General features: G+C 42.2%; 1 pseudogene; it reads right to left on the reverse strand.

Annotated features, from left to right (window-relative positions):
• Positions 1-7,605: 7,605 nt before the first annotated feature.
• LOC119868302 overlaps positions 7,606-15,271 on the reverse strand; it is a 53,179-nt pseudogene continuing 45,513 nt past the window's right edge.

A 15,271-nucleotide genomic window follows, 5' to 3' on the forward strand; every position in this document is an offset into this window, starting at 1 on the left:
ACCCAGGTGCCCTGTCCACACTGATTTTAAGAGTTCTCTAGGGAAAAAAACTGAAGTCATTCTCTTCATTGGATCCCAAACATACCTTTCACAACTAGGAAATTATCTGTGCTGTCTACTCTAATACTTTTTAAAAAAATTTTTATTGGAGTTCAATTTGCCAACATATAGCATAACACCGAGTGCTCATCCCACCAAATGCCCCCCTCAATGCCCATCACCACAACCCCCCCGCCAACCTCCTCTTCCACTACCCCTTGTTCATTTCCCAGAGTTAGGTGACTCTCATGTTTTGTCACCCTCACTGATATTTTCACTGATTTTCTTCCCTTTCCCTTGATTCCCTTTCACTAATTTTATATTCCCCAAATGAATGAGACCATATGATGTTTGTCCTTTTCCGATTGTCTTATTTCACTCAGCATAATACCCTCCAGATCCATCCACATCGAAGCAAATGGTGGGTATTTGTCATTTCTAATGGCTGAGTAATATTCCACTGTATACATATAACACATCTTCTTTATCCATTCATCTTTAGTTGGACACTGAGGCTCCTTCCACAGTTTGGCTATTGTGGACATTGCTGCTAGAAGCATCGGGGTGTAGGTGTCCCGGCGTTTCACTGCATCTGTATCTTTGGGGTAAATTCCTAGCAGTGCAATTGCTGGGTCATAGGGCAGATCTATTTTTAACTCTTTGAGGAACCTCCACACACTTTTCCAGAGTGGCTGCACCATCTCACATTCCCACCAACAGTGCAAGAGGGTTCCCTTTTCTCCGCATCCTCTCCAACATTTATTGTTTCCTTTCTTGTTAGTTTTCCCCATTCTCACTGGTGTGTGAGGTGGTATCTCATTGTGGTTTTGATTTGTATTTCCCTGATGGCAAGTGATGCAGAGCATTTTCTCATGTGCATGTTGGCCATGTGTCTGTCTTCCTCTGTGAGATTTCTGTTCATGTCTTTTGCCCATTTCATGATTGGATTGTTTGTTCCTTTGTTGTTGAGTTTAATTAAGTTCTTTATAGATCTTGGAAACTAGCCCTTTATCTGATACGTCATTTGCAAATATCTTCTCCCATTCTGTAGGTTGTCTTTGAGTTTTGTTGACTGTATCCTTTGCTGTGCAAAAGCTTCTTATATTGATGAAGTCTCAATAGTTCATTTTTGCTTTTGTGTTTCTTTTGCCTTCGTGGATGTATCTTGCAAGAAATTACTGTGGCAGAGTTCAAGAAGGGTGTTGCCTGTATTCTTTTGTTGGAATCTTGTCTCACATTGAGATCTTTCATCCATTTTGAGTTTATCTTTGTGTATGGTGAAAGAGAGTGGTCTAGTTTCATTCTTCTGCATGTGGATGTCCAATTTTCCCAGCACCATTTATTGAAGAGGCTGTCTTTCTTCCAGTGGATAGTCTTTCCTCCTTTGTTGAATATTAGTTGACCATAGAGCTGAGGGTCCACTTCTGGATTCTCTATTCTGTTCCATTGATCTATGTGTCTGCTTTTGTGCCAGTACCACACTGTGTTGATGACCACAGCTTTGTAGTACAACCTGAAATCTGGCATTGTGATGCCCCCAGCTATGGTTTTCATTTTAAAATTCCCCTGAGTATTTGGGGTCTTTTCTGATTCCACACAAATCTTAAAATAATTTGTTCTAACTCTCTGAAAAAAGTCCATGGTATTTTGATAGGGATTGCATTAAATGTAACATTGGGTAACATTGACATTTTCAGAATATGAATTCTTCCAATCCATGAGCATGGAATATTTTTCCATCTCTTTGTGTCTTCCTCAATTTCTTTCAGAAGTGTTCTATAGTTTTTAGGGTATAGATCCTTTACCACTTTGGTTAGGTTTATTCCTAGGTATCCTATGCTTTTGGGTGCAATTGTAAATGGGATGGACTCCTTAATTTCTCTTTCTTCAGTCTCATTGTTAGTGTATAGAAATGCCACTGACTTCTGGGCATGGATTTTGTATCCTGCCACACTGCCAAATTGCTGTATGAGTTCTCGCACTCTTGGAGTGGAGAATTTTGGGTTTTCTATGTACAGTATCATGTCATCAGCAAAGAGGGAAAGTTTGACTTCTTCTTTGCCAATTTGAATGCCTTTAATGTCTTTTTGTTGACTGATTGCTGAGGCTAGGCCTTCCAGTACTCTGTTGAATAGCAGTGGTGAGAGTGGACATCCCTGTCTTGTTCCTGATCTTAGGGGAAAGGCTCCCAGTGCTTCCCCATTGAGAATGATATTTGCTGTGGGCTTTTCGTAGATGACTTTTAAGATATTGAGGAATGTTCCCTCTATCCCTACACTCTGAAGAGTTTTGATCAGGAATGGGTGCTGTATTTTGTCAAATGCTTTCTCTGCATCTAATGAGAGGATCATATGGTTCTTGGTTTTTCTCTTGCTGATATGAGTCCCGGGTATAAATCCTACTTGGTCATGGTGAATAATTTTCTTAATGTACTGTTGGATCCTATTGGCTAGTATCTTGTTGAGAATTATTTTGCATCCATGTTTATCAGGGATATTGGTCTGTAATTCTCCTTTTTGGTGGGGTCTTTGTCTGGTTTTGGAATTAAAGTGATGCTGGCCTCACAGAATGAATTTGGAAGTATTCCATCTCTTTCTATTTTTCCAAACAGCTTTAGTAGAATAGGTATGGTTTCTTCTTTAAATGTTTGATAGAATTCCCCTGGGAAGCCATCTGGCCCTGGACTCTTGTGTCTTGGGAGGTTTTTGATGACTGCTTCAATTTCCTCCCTGGTTATTGGCCTGTTCAGGTTTTCTATTTCTTCAGGTTTGGTAATTTGTGCCTTTCCAAAAATGCAACCATTTCTTCTAGATAGCCTAATTTATTGGCGTATAGCTGTTCATAATATGTTTTTAAAATCTTTTGTATTTCCTTGGTGTTGGTAGTGATCTCTCCTTTCTCATTCATGATTTTATTAATTTGAGCCTTCTCTCTCTTCTTTTTAATAAGGCTGGCTAATGGTTTATCTATCTTATTAATTCTTTCAAAGAACCAACTCCTGGTTTTGTTGATCTGTTCCACAGTTCTTCTGGTCTCGATTTCATGGAGTTCTGCTCGAATCTTTATTAACTCTCTTATTCTGCTGGGTGTAGGATCTATTTGCTGTTTTTTATCTAGCTCCTTTAGGTGTAAGTTTAACTTTTGTATTTGAGTTCTTTCCAGTTTTTGAATGGATGCTTGTATTGCGATGTATTTCCCCCTTAGGACTGCTTTTGCTGCATCCCAAATATTTTGAATGATTGTATCTTCATTCTCATTAGTTTCCATGAATCTTTTAAAATCTTCCTTAATTTCAGGGTTGACCCTCTCATCTTTTAGCAGGATGGTCCTTAACCTCCATGTGTTTGAAGTCCTTCCAAACTTCTTGTTGTGATTTAGTTCTAATTTCAAGGCATTATGGTCTCAGAATATGCAGGGGACGATCCCAATCTTTTGGTATCAGTTCAGACCCGATTTGTGACCCAGTATGTGGTCTATTCTGGAGAAAGTTCCATGTGCACTTGAGAAGAATGTGTATTCAGTTCAGTTTGAAATTAAAGTTCTGTACATATCTGTGAAATCCATCTGGTCCAGTGTATCATTTAAACCTCTTGTTTCTTTGGAGATGTTGTGCTTAGAAGACCTATCGAGTGTAGAAATCGCTAGATTGAAGTCACCAAGTATAAGTGTGTTATTATCTAAGTATGTCTTAACTTTGATTATTAATTGAATGATATATATGGCAGCTCCCACATATATATATATTGAGGATTGTTAAGTCCTCTTGTTGGATAGATCCTTTAAGTATGATATAGTGTCCCTCTTCATCTCTCACTACATTCTTCCGGGTAAATTTTAGTTTATCTGATATAAGGATGGCTACCCCTGCTTTCTTTTGAGGACCATTTGAATGGTACATTGTTCTCCATCCTTTGATTTTCAGGCCATAGGTGTCCTTATGTCTAAAATGAGTCTCTTGTAGACAGCAAATAGATGGGTCCTGGTTTTTTATCCAGTCTGACACCCTGCGCCTTTTGATGGGGTCATTAAATCCGTTCACATTCAGAAATATATGAGTTTAGTGTCATCATGATATCTAATCAGTCCTTGTTTTTGTGGAATGTTCCACTGGACTTTTTCTTAAAGGGGAATTTTAAGAGTCCCCCTTAAAATTTCTTGCAGAGCTGGTTTGGAGTTCACATATTCTTTCAGTTCCTGCCTGTCTTGGAAGTTCTTTATCTCTCCTTCCATTCTGAATGAGAGCCTTGCTGGATAAAGGATTCTTGGTTGCATGTTTTTCTCATTTAGGACCCTGAATATATCCTGCCAGCTCTTTCTGGCCTGCCAGGTCTCTGTGGAGAGGTCTGCTGTTACCCTAATACTCCTCCCCATAAAAGTCAGGGATTTCTTGTCTCTTGCTGCTTTAAGGATCTTCTCTTTATCTTTGGAATTTGCAAGCTTAACTATTAAATGTCGAGGTGTTGAACGGTTTTTATTGATTTTAGGGGGGATCTCTCCATTTCCTGGATCTGAATGCCTGTTTCCCTTCCCAGATTAGGAATGTTTTCATCTATGATTTGTTCAAATACATATTCTGGACCTCTGTCCCTTTTGGTGCCCTCAGAAACCCCAATTAAATGTAAGTTTTTCTTCCTCAGGCTGTCATTTATTTCCGCTAATCTAATCTCATGGTCTTGTAATTGTTTGTCTCTTTTGTCCTCAGTTTCCCTCTTTGCCATCAACTTGTCTTTTGTGTCACTCATTCGTTCTTCCACCTCTTTAACCCTCATCATTAGGACTTCTAGTATGGATTGCATCTCATTCAATTGATTTTTAATTTCTGCCTGATTGGATCTAAATTCTGCAGTCATGAAGTCTCTTGAGTCCTTTATGCTTTTTTCTAGAGCCACCAGTAGATGTATAATAGTGCTTCTGAATTGGCTTTCTGACATTGAATTGTAATCTAGATTTTGTATCTCTGTGGGAGAGAGGACTGTTTCTGATTCTTTCTTTTGACGTGAGGTTTTCCTTCTAGTCATTTTGTTCAGTGCAGAGTGGCCAAAATCAAGTTGTATTGGGAAAAGGAGAAAAAGAGAGGAGAGAAATATGGAAAGAAAAGAGAAAAAGAAAAAAGAAAAAAGAAAAAAGGAAGGAAAAAAAAGAAAAAAGAGAAGAAAAAGAGAAAGAAAAAGAAAGAAAGGAAAAAAAGGGTGGGGGAAGCAAACAGAAATCAAAAGCAAAAAAAAAAGAAAAGAAAGGAAAAAAGGGTGGGGGAAGCAAACAGAAATCAAAAAGCAAAAAAAAAAAAAAAAAGAAAAAGAAAAGAAAAGAAAGAAAGGAAAACACGAGGGAGTATCCTCTGATTCTGTATACTTTATGTCCCTTGACTTCGCCTGGAACTTGTCCGTCTACCTGGTCTTCTGGGGAAGGGGACTGTTGTGCTGATTTTCAGGTGTTAGCACTTGAGGGAGCTGCTCAGCCCCCTGCCTTGGTGCAGGGCTCCATGGGGGTTTTTTACCCCGTGAGGCCTTAGGAGGAAGAACCACAGTGGCGGCGGCCAGCTCTGGAGCCCTGGATTCAGCTCCTGCAGTAACTACGGAGCTCTCTGTCTGCAGGGCCTGGATGCTCCCAGGGCGGGGCCACTGATCTGCTCAGCTTGGGGCAGGAGCATCCTTGCTGTCCTGGGCCCTTCTGGCCTCTGCCTGTCCCGGGGGGAGGTCGGATCCTGGGCTGTGTCCCTGGCACCCTGTTCTCCCAGGCCTGTGCTTTTGGATTCGTGCTCCCGGGGCCGCGCAGCCCCCTCGGAGGAGCCGCTGCCCGAGCCCCTCCGAGCTGATCCCGCGTCCAGCCAAACCTGTGCTGCAGCCCTTTAGGGAGCTTGGTGCACTCTCCCTGGGGCGCAGGTGTCTGTTAGTGTTCCAGGGAGCCTGAGGGCATCCCCACCCTCCTGGGGTCCTGCTCTAACTCCCTGCAGGCGCTTTTCCACTGGGGAAGATTGGTGAAGCTTCTGCTTCTCTGGGAGGGAGCTTTCCTGTCCTGGGGGCACTCACCCCAGCCTCAGCCCGGCTCCTTGCGTGGCCTCTCCCCCTTGGATGCCTTTTGTTTCTTTATTTCTCTCCCCCACCCCCCCCCATCTTCCTACCTTGATAGAAGCACAAAGTCTTCTACTGTAGCATTCCAGCTGTTCTCTCTTTAAATCTCAGGTCGAATTCGTAGATTTTCAGGATGATTTGAAGGTTATCTAGGTAATTCGGTGGGGACAAGTGATTTGGGGACCCTGCTCTTCCGCCATCTTGCTGAATTCCCTGTAATGACTTCTTATTGCATCTTTCACTCATTACCCACACAGTGAAATGTCCCAGGGCAGTTCTGGGGCCAATATATGCAAGTGGCATTTGCCTGGTACACAGACTGGCTGGATTGCAAGGCTGCTTATAGAACTTGTCCTCCATGGAACAAAGTGCTGCTCTAGCACAACCTGAGAACTACCCTGGCCACATTCCACTTCAAAATAAACCCACAGGACTTTATTCTAGTACTGACATTTTATAGTTATGCCTTCCTTGAAAAAACTTTGAGTGTAATATCAAATCTGAGTAGAAATCATTGATTTCACTGTGAAATGCAAAACCTATGTATGGATTATGAGTGATAGGAACCACTTCATTCATTCTAAGTTACAATTATGTTCTCAGTTGAAAACACATCCTAGCAGGTGTATTTTAATCTATGTTATACAGGTAGTTCATACTATAACATTCCCAAAGCATGTTGCATTGCAGTTAAGTGTTTCCAAGTGGTACAAATTCCCTGAGTTAAATGTATTTTAATCCTAAAGATTTGAGGTTGATCACTTAGGGTCAAAAAAACAATGAAAATTTATGACCATGATTTGAAGAGATCTACTCCACCCTTAATTTTAGTACATAAATACAGATACCTACATACTGTGATAGGAAGTTATAATTCATCTAAAAAATTTTTTTTACTGCACAGATTGGTATAGCATAGCAATTCATGAGTTTAAAATTAGTCAACAATTCATTTGTAGATCAAAAATGTAACTCAAAACTGCAGAATTGAAAAGAAAAAGAAAGACCTCTTCAAAAATTAATACTGTAACTTTCCTTCATAAAAAGACCATTTGGCAAGTCCACAGATAAACATTAGTCTCTGATGTATAAGCGAACATTAGGCCCAGAGCCCATCACAGGTCAAATCTCAAAGTGGCGATTTAGAGTCTGTCCAAATTTTCTATTGTATTGAATATTTTTGAAATATTTGGACCATCAGCCAGGGCTTAAAATTTTTGTCACACAGGGATGTGTTTTAACAGGATTTGACATGCATACTGTTAAAGTGTTTGCAGTGTTTGTTTAGTCCTCCCAGGTATTCATGGTGCACTGAAAGGGAAATTCTGTCTTCCTGATGCTGGTATCTGAAGAGTTCTGATGCAGCATTTTTGAAGAGAAGTTTACAAAAAGCTTTCCCTAGAGCCTTTCCTTTTTGAAGAGAAGTTTACAAAAAGCTTTCCCCAGAGCTTCAAGTCACAGAACAGTCTGGGTCAGGAATTATCTTCACATAAAATCACCTTTTAAAGCATGGAGTAATGCAAGGGTAATGTTCATTTATCTAACTCTGGTTATAAGAAACATTCAGACAGGGCTTCACTTCTACTGGTATTGCCAGTGACATCCCAACACCAGTCTGCACGTGCCCGAAACCCTGAACACTGGTTTGGAAGCCAGAAGGACAAGTCTATAGTGTGTAAGATGAGGTGTGTGTGGTAGATCCAATCTGCTGGCAGGTCGGCTGTTCTGCTACAGGATGGCGGTACTGCAGCGAAGTGTGGTGGATCTGATGGAGATAGTGGGGCTGCTGAAAGTGAACCGGCCATGAGGGCTGGGAGGCTGACTGCAGCACACTCAGCTGCGCTGGCTGGGACCCTGCCTGTCCTCTCTGTTTGTTGGCCTCTTTCACATCGTTATCATGTGCGATCAATAGCCGTTCAATGCACTGCACTAAAAAAATCCCAGGAGTAAGCAGTAAGACGATGCAGTCTTGTGGGCCACGTTGGAGAAAGACGAAGTATAATCCTTGAAGAAGCCACACATGCAGCAGCTACTAAAGAAGGTGCATAATTTAGAAAGGCATAATCTTGCAAAGATACTTCCAGGAAATAATCTGCATACTTGGCCATGTAAAGTTTCGTTTTTTCCAAGCAAATCATCGGCCAGCCATCATGAAGATCTGTTTCGCGTACTGCTTCAGATAGATAATACTCCATGAAATGAGCAGCTGTTGGAAGGCAGAGGTTCCACTGAAAGGTTTCTAATAATAACAGTTCCATATGTAGCAATTATTGCTTTGTTAATACTAGATTCATATTAGTCATACAACCCAGGCTGTTGAGCTGTTCCAGTTTAGGCACGCTATCTTCTTTTTCTTCAAATTTACTTTCTAAAAGCAGACAGGAAAGTGAAACTAAATGCAGCTGCTGGATAGAGATGTCATATCGATCCATAAATCAGTCCAGCAAATAGCAAGATGTCGGGCAGAAGGGCAGAGGGTGAAGCAATTGCTCACTATGGCAATCAGGTCAGCAAAATACCTTCTGAGACTTAGTTGAGGGGACTGGCCTTTGTAGGAAGGCAACTTCAGCTCCTTGTATCGAAGCGCTTGATGAATGTCGGCGGCCAGCTGCCCCCGACACCTACAGCTCCATGGGACCGGGCGGCACGCCTGGCCGGACGCGGCAACTTCAGTCCAGAACCGCGGCCCTCACAGCCCCAGCCCCGCCGGCGTGCGGGGGAAGCCCGCCCGGCTCGTGATGCGGACAGTTGGCCGCGAAGCACCGGCCTCAGCTCGGGCCCAGCACCAGGGCGCTGGCACCGCCGGTTGTGAAAGGACCGGCAGGCGGCTCCACGTACAAAGCCAGCGCCGAGAGTACTGTTTCTGATTCTTTCTTTTGTGGGGAGTTTTTCCTTCTAGTCATTTTGCTCAGTGCAGAGTGGCCAAAAACAAGTTGTACTGGAAAAAGCAGAAAAAAAGAGGAAAAAAAGCGGGGGGGAGGGGGACAAACAGAAAACAAAAAACAAGGGGGAATATCCTCTCATTCTATATACTGTAAATCCCTAGACTTCCCCTGGAACTTTCCAGCACTGCTTGGTCAATAACTTGCTTTTCCCCTGTCTTTACAGCTGGTCTTCTAAGGGAGGGGCCTGCTGTGCTGATTCTCAGGTGTGTGCACCTGGGGGAGCTGCCCAGCCCCCTGCCAGGTGCACAGCTCAGTGGGAGCTATTTATCCTTTGAGGCCCCTGCTTAGTCCCAGGTACAAGGTGACACCAGGAGGAACAACAGTGGCAGTGGCCATCTCTCCTGCTCTGGAGTCAGCTCTCGCAGTAACTACCGCAGCTCCCAGTCTGCAGGGGCCTGGATGCCCCGGGTGCTGATCTTCAGAGCTTGGGGCTGCCCGGCAGCAAGAGCATCCTTGCTGTCCTGGGCCCTCCTGGCCTCTGCCTGTCCTGGGGGGAGTGCAGGATCTTGGGCTGTGTCCCCAAGCGCCCTTGACTCCGGGGCCTGCACTGCTGGAATCATGCTCCCGAGCTGCACAGTCCCCTCCGTGTGGAGCCGTTACCTGAACCACTGCCTGAGCTGCTCCCGGGGTCCTGCCAGGCATGCACTCCAGCCCTTTAGGGAGCTGGACTCATGGTGTGTGGCACGCTCTCCCCCGGGGCACAGTTCCTCTGTTAGTGCCCCTGGGAGCCTGAGGGCATCCCTCCCCGTCCTGGGATCCTGCCCGAGTTCCCTGGAGCGCCTTTCTGTGCGGGAAGATTGGTAACATTTCTGCTTCTCCGGGACTGGACTTTTCTGTCCTGGGGGCACTCTCTGAGAGGCCTTAGCCTGGCTCCTCGCGGGGGCCCTCCCCCTTGGGTGCTTTTTAATTTCTTTATTTTTTTCTGTCTTCCTACCTTGATAGAAGCGTGAACTCTTCTCACTGTAGCATTCCAGCTGTTCTCTCTTTAAATCTCAGGACGAATTTGTAGGTTTTCAGGATGATTTGAAACTTATCTAGGTAAGTTGGTGAGGACAGGGGACTTGGGGACCCTACTCTTCTGCCATCTTGCCCCCTAATACTTTTTTGATGGTCTTGAAGATGTCTGTCATATAGGGCCACTAGCAAGCATTTGAAGACTATTCGTTTAGTTGGCCACAAAGACTGTGGATCTGAGCTACCCTACCATAAAGTCTAGAGGGCAAGAATTTGCCCCAGACCTATCTTATAAGAGGAGGGTGAAGGGAACAAGTCTGTGTAACTTCCTGGCCTGTATCAGCTAATGTGCTGATAGCTGCATGTGCAGGCCCTCATTTCATCTTCACAATTACTATGAAGGTGGTAAGTAGATTAATCCCCTTTTATAGGGAAGAAAACTGACTCATATAGGGAAAGTGGCTTGGCCCAAGACAACATGGTAAGGTACAAAGCTAGAGCCTAGGCTCAGGTTGGACCAAGTTAATTGTAGATTAAGGAAGGGATTTTGTTTGAAAATTATGGAGATAAAAGCAAAATGGGGTCCTAGATGTATGTATCTATATCAAACATAAATTGAATATGAGTTAACTGTGGTTTGAAGAGAAATGGAAGGTATGTATGGTGATGTGTGGGAAGCAATTCAGGAATTTCCTTAGAGGTTTTAAAACTAATGTTTCTTCGTTCACTATCCACTTACTCTTAGAATCTTAACCTCACTCTCTGTTCACATATCTGGTAAGGGTCTAGATGTGGCTTTGCATCTGTTTAAATTAAATGTGTTAATAGCTTTACAGTATAATTTTGAAAGTAATTTTGCAGATATCTTGTCTCTCAAGCCTCAGTAAAGCCCCATTTCGCAGATGAAGAAAAAAGCCAAGAGAGGCAAAGGACTTGTCCAAAGTCACCCACCCTGACACAGAAACTAGACTCCTAACTCAGGGCCTTTTGCTCTTCCTAAAGCCCCACACTGCCTGTATCAAGCTGCTGCAGTCCCCATGGAATCCAAATGTCTCTGTTACTTCAGCCAGATGGTATACTCCAATATGGGGAGCCTACAGAGGGCCAAGTATGTCCTATGCTTCCAATCCATTGACATTACAAGGAGATGACAGTTAATCTAGGAGGAAGGATCTTGGGAGCACCTAGAGCTTGGAAGGTTTGTGCTATTTGTAACAATCAAGGTGTCCAATTAAGGAAAGGGTTCATAAGCCTCTTAATTTCTATGAGTTTATCTTGGCTTCTTGATCTCTTTAATAACAGATATTTCACCTGCTCTTACTTTGTAAGAAACCAGACTAGCAAGGAAGGGAAGGAAAAATGTTGAAGATAAGAAAGGGGAATAGAAAGAAATTATAGCCTCTGCCACTTCTCCTGAAGTAGTACTTTAAACAATACCTTCAAGCCAAGTTGGTAGCCTTCTTATAGTAAATGTTCAATAACTCTCCATTCATTAGAAGTCTGTAATGGATGAGAGAATATTTAGGTGCTGTGCTAGCAGTAAGTTCTGATGCATTATTTTATTAGAATAACTGATTTGAGGTGGTGGAAAAGAAAACTTAGTCCCATCAGGACCAGCATTGTCCTTATTGATAAGAAATAGGTAAGGAGGGCAAGGAATGTTGAGGTGAATACCATTAAAATGCAAGGAATTGGGCAGCCCAGGTAGCTCAGCAGTTTAGTGCTGCCTTTGGCCCAGTGTGTGATCCTGGAGATCCGGGATCGAGTCCCACATCAGGCTCCCTGCATGAAGCCTGCTTCTCCCTCTGCCTGTGTTTCTGCCTCTCTCTCTCTCTGTCTCTCTCTGTCTCATGAATAAATAAATAAAATATTTTTAAAAATGCAAGGAATTAGCAAAGGAGAAGTCAGCCAGTTGTTGACATGATACTTTCAGGGAATAGATTAAGATTTGAGTAGAGGCCAAAATGTTTGAATTCATATATCTTTTCCTGTGCTTCAATACTGAACTGAACCAAGAGAGGAGACAGAGATGCAACAACTTTAAAACTGAATTGTCTTTCAAAAAGTGCTGCAAAGTACTTACTAAATTTCTCAAACCATGTTTCTTAATTAGCATTCCTAAAAGAAAAATGAACCAACGTTTTTGGGTCATTCAGCTAAAAAATATTGATTATATACATATTACATCAGGCATTATGCTATGCAGCAGAGATCCCATAGTAAATACAACAGACATAGGCCCTGCCCTCAGCAAGCTTGCAGTTTTTTTGGAGAGAGACCAGTTATATTACAAAAATCACACACAAATATATAGCTATACCCAGCAATTAGGGATTGGAAGAAGTCTGGGTTCTGTGAGTATACATAACAGGAGAACAAACTTAGTCCTGGGCAGAGGGCAGGGTTATAGTCAGAGTATAGCTTCCCAAAGGAAACTAGACAGGAAAAGAGAGAAGCAGTAGGAGTCATCAAAGATTCATTCATGCAGTCAGCCTTCAAATATTTCCTGGGCACCTACTACATGCTAGTCACTCTCCTAGATGCTAGTGCTTTACATATAATTCAGATAACTCAAAGAAGCATTACTGTTATTATCCCAATGTAATAGAGAAGGAGGCTAAGGCATAGGGAAGTTAGGTAGCTTTCCCAGAGTCACTCAGCTAATAAGTGGCAGAACTGAGATTTGAATTTAGACAGTGTAGCTCTGGAAGCCATGCCCCTAACCACTATGTTTTACTGCTTTCCTAAGTTTCCTGTTCTCATGATGTTTACATTCTAGTGGGAGGAACAAGACAATAATCACAGAAAATGAAAAAATAAATATGATAATTTTAGGTGAAGATAAAGCCAATAAACAAATTAAAAGAAGGTAATGGAATTACAGTAGTGTCAGAAGGGAGAATATTTTAAGTAGGATGCCCAGGGAAGGGTTATCTTCAGAGATGACACTGAAAAGGAATTCCTAAAAAGGAATCAGCCATGCAATGATCTGGAGGAGAAAGAGTATTCCAGGCAGAGGGAAGAGCCAGTGTAATGGTTCTGAGGAAGAAACATGCTTGATCTATGACAGAAAGTAGGCAGGACTCTGGCTGATTTAGGGGAACAGTAGTATATTGAGGAGATAGAGACAATATCTTATAAACCCTACTGAGAAGTTTGGATTTTACTTTAATTAAAATGGCATCCATTGAGGGTTTTAAGTAGTAGAGTAACATGATCTAGTTTTTATTTTTATTTCTATTTTTATTTTTTAAGATTTTATTTATTTATTTGAGAGAGAAAGAACATGAGCATAAATAGGGGGAGGGACAGAGGAACAAGCAGACCTCCCACTAAGTGTGGAACCCAATGCAGGGCTCCATTTCAAGGACCCTGAGATCATGACCTGTGCCAAACTCAAACACTTAGCTGACTGAGCCACCTAGCCACCCTATGATCTACTTTTTAAAGATCACTTTGACTGCTGTGAGAATAATACATTTTACTGGGTCAAGAGTGGAAGCAGGAAAACCATCAAAGGGCTATTGCAGTTATCCAGGAAATAGATTATGGTGGCTTGGATTGGGGTCATAACAGTAGATATGAAGAAAAACAGACTGATTAGAAACATACTATTGGGGCAGCCCGGATGGCTCAGCAGTTTAGCTCTGCCTTCAGCCCGGGGCCTGATCCTGGAGACCCGGGATTGAGTCCCACATCAGACTCCCTGCATGGAGCCTGCTTCTTCTGCCTGTATCTTTGCCTCTCTCTCTCTCCTTGTGTGTGTGTCTCTCTCGTGAATAAATAAATAAAATCTTTAAAAAAATAAACATATTATTGGATGTAGAACTGGTATGATTTGCTCATAGATTGGATAAAGAATTATGGAGGGAAAGATAGGACATCTAAAATGACTTATGAATTTTTAAGCTGGATAATAAGGCAGTGCCATTCATTGAGACAGGGAAGAATAGAAGAGAACCATAGGTTGTTAGAGTCAGAAGGGTTCCCACATATGATATATGGGAAAACTGAATATCAGAAATTGTAAATGACTTGTCTAGGATCAACCGGTAAACTGGGAGCAGGGATAGGTAATCCCATTTTCACAATGTTTCAGATATGTTTATGTTCTCTATCTCTTCAATTAATCTGGCCTAATAATTCTTATAATGTGTGTGTAGGAAGTAATTGAAGACTTACTCAGGATTCCCTTAGGAGATGGGAATTGTGGGTGATTATAGCATATAATTTACATCTGCCTACATGGATTATGCCCAATATTTTCAGACAATGTTTCATCTCAGATTCTTGCTATTTGTGATGGCTTGTGTCACTGAACTTTCTTGCTCCTCTGCCCTTTCTCACCTACCCAATGTCACTGACCTAAATCCCCCAAATGAAAGTGCAGGGTGGGGTGCCTGGGTAGCTCAGTTGGTTAAGCATCTGCCTTAGCTCAGGTCTGGATCCCAGGGTCCTGGGATGGATCCCTGCATCTGCTTTTTCCTCTGCTTCTTCTCCCTGCCCCTTTCCCCATTCATGCTCTCTCTGTGTCTAAAATAAATAAATAAAATCTTTTTTTAAAGTGCAAGTTATAAAAAAAGTGCAAGGTATAAAGAAATGCTGTCACAATAGGGAAGCTCCATTCCAAGTCTATAAACCCTAGTATGAAAAACCCTATTATAAAAGTAGTCTAGTGTACCTCTACTAAGTTTTCTTAGTACACATTCATCAGCTTCCTCCAGAACTCAAGGAAAAAGATACACTGACTGCTGAGTCCATGACCTTTGATTCAAATTCCAGCTTTCATACTGCCTCTCTGTGTCTTGAGAAAGTCCCTTCCCCTACAAGGTCTCAGTCTTCCCATCTCTAAAATGAAAGGATGGCACCCTCTGGAATGTAAAAGAAACTATCTAACAGAGTATATATATGCTTAAAAGCCCCATTTTCTAAGCCTAACAAGATGTGAACCTAGGGTCCTCTCTTGTTTTCTTGTGTCATCTATCTCCCCAACTTCCAGTAGATATGAGTCATTTAAGCCATCTGCCCTTGCTCTTTCCTCTTTATGCTGTTTTAAAGGATGCAGTCATTCTCTCATTTCCTTAAACTTTTTCCTTATGTGCTTGTTCCCATAGCACTTGTATTCTGACTAGAAAAGGTGAGAAATCATGTGAACAAGTGCTTTGTTGTATTTATTTCTTAAATGTATGCAAGTTTTCTAAATCTGTATGGATCAGCTTCCATGAAGAGGCAAGCTAAGGAGAGCTCTGTTGAGGGACTGGC

Source organism: Canis lupus, chromosome X, assembly GCF_011100685.1.
Source record: "Canis lupus familiaris isolate Mischka breed German Shepherd chromosome X, alternate assembly UU_Cfam_GSD_1.0, whole genome shotgun sequence".
Lineage (NCBI taxonomy): Eukaryota > Metazoa > Chordata > Mammalia > Carnivora > Canidae > Canis > Canis lupus.